This window comes from Lissotriton helveticus, chromosome 2_1 (genome assembly GCF_964261635.1).
Source record: "Lissotriton helveticus chromosome 2_1, aLisHel1.1, whole genome shotgun sequence".
In the NCBI taxonomy this organism is placed as follows: domain Eukaryota; kingdom Metazoa; phylum Chordata; class Amphibia; order Caudata; family Salamandridae; genus Lissotriton; species Lissotriton helveticus.
Genome location: NC_136059.1, coordinates 2,096,837,933 through 2,096,842,932, shown reverse-complemented (window position 1 = coordinate 2,096,842,932; position 5,000 = coordinate 2,096,837,933). Strand labels below are relative to the sequence as shown.

The 5,000-nt window shown below is 46.0% G+C and overlaps 1 pseudogene; it reads right to left on the bottom strand.

Moving 5' to 3' along the window:
• Positions 1-4,020: 4,020 nt before the first annotated feature.
• LOC144820791 (28S ribosomal RNA) overlaps positions 4,021-5,000 on the bottom strand; it is a 1,298-nt pseudogene continuing 318 nt past the window's right edge.

Here is a 5,000-nt window from a genome sequence, read left to right as displayed (position 1 = left end):
CCCTGCATACATGAATGAATAAGCTATGCACAAATCTGGAGCTGACTTTATTTAGACCAATTGTTGTACATAGTTTTGGTATACTGCGGCCCCCAAATTACCTTTTCGAATATTGGAGACCATCACATGTGTATGCAGGAAGATGTAGAAAATGTTTTACATACTTTTTTATTGTTTGATCCAGAACATTTAATGTTTTAGCTTCTGTTCTTGTCATTTCCAGTTTAAATGACAGTTTAGGGACCAAGTACTGACACAAAATTTCTATTTTGTTCGTGGGCTTAAGTGGTAGATTATCAAGTTTTTGAGCCCAATTAACAAGAACCTCTTTAATTTTGTTGTTGCTTGTATGGCCAGTGTGTGGATCAAAGTTCAATCCGAGGTATCTCTCACTTTCTCCTGGATGAATGTTTTCAATATTTTCTTTTTCAAACTGCCATGGTTTACAGTTGTTAATCAGGATTTTATCTTTATGGTGACTGATATAAAATCCATGTGTCTTTTCCACATTAAGGGGGTCATTATGATGGCGGATTTTCCGCATACTCCGGGCCGGCGGAAGCCACCGCCGGCCCGGAGTATGCGAGAAATCCACCGAGGAGGCCTGAAAGACCCACCGCCAAATCAGGATGGCTGGTGGGTCTCACAATCTGTCCGCCGCTTTTCCGCCGCGGTCGGAAGGCGACCACGGCGGAAAAGCACTAACATGGCTGGAAGTGTATATCAGACACCGCCAGCCATATTAGGATGTAGGGAAAGTAATGCTTTTCCGCGGCGGCTTTTCCGCCGTGGAAAAGCATACGGACATTCACTTTGGGGGCCCGTTGCGGGCCCCCTGGGTGAAGGTTGCGTGGGGGGTGCACATGGGGGGTACCTATGGTACCCCCCTGCCTTTGCGTGCACGAAGCGCAGGCACAGCGCGGTGCCTGCTGCTTTGTGCATGCAAATGCACACCTTTCGTTTTTTACATTGCGGCGGGTGCTGCTTCAAGCAGCACCCGCCGCAATGTAAAACATACAGGATGTGACCGCCAGGGTGGCGGTCACATCCTAATTGCCATGGAGGGACCGCCGCTGCCCATGCGGACGGTCCCTCCTACTCAGGGGTGGCGGACGGACGCAAGTCCGTCCGCCATCCTAATCGGCCCCTAAGTTTTAATCCTGTTGTTTTACTGAACTTTCCAATGATTTTCAGATGTGTACTCATTCCTTCCCAGGTGCTGCTAAGTACTGCGATGTCATAGGCAAAGGCTAGAGCGGTGATTTACTCAATGAGACCATCTGATCCGAATGTGAAACCTTTGGCGTTTTTCTGAAGATCAGAGATCAGACAATCCATGGCAATGTTAAATAGCAGTGGGGATAAAGAGTCTCCTTGTTTAACCCCATATTTCATTGTTATTTCAGGAGTTGATTCGTTGTTTTTCTCCTTGAAAATGTTGTTGAGTCAGTGTATAAGTCTTTTATTATGTCTCTGATGTATGATGGAACTCGGTGCCTTGCGAGAATCTGTATAATGTGAACATGGCTGACAGAGTCTAAGGGTCGTGCCCCTTTCATGATGTTTTGCAGAAGAGTCAGATTCTCGAGACAACGTCTCACCTTCATGAAGCCTTTTTATCTCGTATTCAATTCATCAAAAAAATGAGAGTTTTTAAGTAAATATTTTTGTGAATAACTTCATGAATGCAGTACCAATGGTAACTGGAAGCCAATTACTGATTCTTTTAAGTTCACTAATCGGTACATTCTTGGGTATCAATATTGACCGGTTCTTTTTGATACTTTCTGGTACTCTTCTCATCGATAACCAAGATGATAAAATTCTGGGCAGCAGTCTTGGTTGCCTGCTATGCACTTTATTCAAGTCATTCAGACCAATCTTATCAGGCCCCAATGCTTTCTTAAAATCAGAGTCATCGAAGGCATTAGTTATTTCGAGCACTGGTATTTCTTTACATAAATTTCTAATTTCCAATTCATCCGGTATCCGAACAATCGGCATGAATTTAGGGTTTTTCTTGTTTTCTTTTTCAATTATGGTTTTGTAGTATTGGAAAATGCATCAGCACTGATTTGGCAAGTGGCATCTTCTGCCCCATCAGTAATAATCCTGGCAATTTTCTTTTTGTCTTTTTTAAACATTGCCTGGTATTCTTTATAGCTGCCCTTTGCTTTTGCATACTTTTTCTTATGAGTTCGATTAAGCCTTCCATTGTTCTTGTCTTTTTTTGTTATCTTGATTTCCACTGAGGCATTTTGGTGCTCATCTTGAGCAGAGTTCATAGGATCATTATTGAGTTCACTTGCTAGTTTACTACGATTTGCTGGTACAGGACTTATATCAGTGGTGTTTCCTGAGATAAGTCACTATCTCATCCTTCAGATCCATAGCAGCATGGTTTTGCTCTATGTTTTGGGTGTACTTCTCGACTTCTTTGATTCTATCATCCAGCTCATCAAAGTTCTTGATTTTTTTGTGCACATTTGCAAATGATAAAGTCTCTGCGCTTTTCTGTTGTTACTACCACTGTAACCTCTGGTTCATCGCAAGAGTCATTTTCAGAAACATTTGATGCTTGCAGTTCATCTTTTGCTGATTTTTTACTCTTATCTCTTCTATCTCTCCTTTTTTCTGCAACTTGTTTTCTGTTTTTATTGTCAAAATGTGGAACCATTAGTGCATTCATATTTCTCTTGTTTTTATACATGTTTTCCAATTCTGCTAATAGCAGTATTTCTTCCTGTGACCACAATGTTGATGGTTTGCTGCATGCTAGAGCTGCCAGTCTAGCCTCATTTTGCGCTCCTGGATGTGCATGCTGAGCATGTTGTGAAACACCACTCTTTGTTCCAAATCTGAGGTCACAGAAGCTGCACAGGAATGGCAGCTCTCCTTTTTGAAATCTTCCTTTACATTTGGCATAATGGCATGTAATATTGTGGTATTCCCCTTCTTTGTCATATTTTGAGCAATTTGTTTTAAGATAGAAGCCTTTGTGCTTATTGGAGACATGTTTTCTCAATTCTTTAAAAGTTCCCAATATGTCTCCACACAAGTCACATTCATACTTTTCGTTTGGGTATTTCCAATAAGTGACTTTTTGTGTATAGTATCTTTTCTTTGTTATTACATCTTTGCTGGCCTTGTGCACATCGGGATGATTTTCAAAGTTTGTTGTACCAATGTCATTTTTGGCTGAGGAGGCCACAAACTCGATGGACTTGCTGAGGTCTACTGTTGTGTCTTCTTCTTTTATGGAGGGTGAACTAGGGCCTATATCGTGATCTGAATTGTTGTTGCTTGTTGCATTGTTTGAAGCGGGTGCTGCTTTGTCAAATTCGGTGAGGAGGTTTAGGATTTCTGGAAAAGACAGCACCTCCTTACTCCATCTTAATGGGGGTTTTATTCTCCAGGAACTACCCCATCTGGAATTGGGTTTGTTTGCTTTGCCATTTCTCACTATCACGCTCGCCGCCATGATAGAACCTTGGTTGGCCAGTCTCTATAGACTTCTCTACGCAGAGTCTAGCACTACAGAGGCAGTTACCAGCGGGACCACTGGGAGGTAAAGGCCACTACAACTGAGAAGGTTAAGAAAGTCATAGTTACTCCCGCTGTTTAACCGCGATTCATTGAATTTCTTCACTTTGACATTCAGAGCACTGGGCAGAAATCACATTGCGTCAACTCCCACCTTGGGCCTTTGCGATGCATTGTTTTAATTAAACAATCAGATTCCCCTGGTCCGCACCAGTTTTAAGTCAGCTGCTTCACCAGCCCTGTGCCCCGGGGAGGGGGCAGGGAGAGAGGTGACCACCGCAGCTGGGGCGATCCACAGGAAGGGCCCGGCTCACGTCTAGAGTAACCGCCACCCCGGAGGGAGGTGCCTCGTCCAGCTGCAGTGCACGCCCAGCCCGCTTCATACCCCAGCCTGACCAACCCAGCCCTTAGAGTCAATCCTTATCCCAAAGTTACGGATCTGACCTGCCGACTTCCCGTACCTACATTGTTCCAACATGCCAGAGGCTGTTCACCTTGGAGACCTGCTGCAGATATGGGCACGGTCCGGCACGAGATTTACACCATCTCCCCTGGATTGTCAAGGACAAGCGAGAGCTCACCGGACGCTGCCGGAACCGCAGCGTTTTTCAAGGCTCGGGCCCCTCTCTCGGGTCGAACCCATTCCAGAGCACCCGGCCCTTCACAAAGAAAAGAGAACTCTCCCGGGGCTCCCGCCGGCTTCTCCAGGATCATTTGCATTACTGCACTGGACACTGGAGGGCGCCCATCTCTGCCACTCTGGGTTCAGGGACCTGAACCCGACTCCCTTTCGATCAGCCGAGGGCAACAGAGGCCATCGCCCGTCCCTTCCGAATGCCGCTCGCACATATCATAGTACCGACTGACCCATGTTCAACTGCTGTTCACATGGAACCCTTCTCCACTTTGGCCTTCAAAGTTCTCGTTTGAATATTTGCTACTACCACCAAGATCTGCACCTGTGGGGGCTCTACCCAGGCCCTCGCACAGGTCTTCCGTGCTCACCGCAGCGGTCCTTCTACTCATCATGGCTTAACCTCCGCAGCTCTCAGCTCCAGTGACGGCCTGGTATGGGCCCGGCACTCCAGCGCCATCCATTTTCAGGGCTAGTTGATTTAGCAGGTGAGTTGTTACACACTCCTTAGCGGATTCCGACTTCCATGTCCACCGTACTGCTGTCTATATCAACCAATACCTTTTTTGGGGTCCTATGAGCGTCGGCATCGGGCGCCTTAACCCAGCGTTCAGTTCATCCTGCAGCGCCAGTTCTGCCTACCAAAAGTAGCCCACTAGGCACCTGCATTCCATGTCCGACTCCACACTAGCGAGCCGGGCCTCTTACCCATTTAAAGTTTGGGAATAGGTTGAGATCGATTCTGCCCCAAGACCTCTAATCATTCGCTTTACCAGATAAAACTGGGGGCTCCGAGCGCCAGCTATCCTGAGGGAAACTTCGG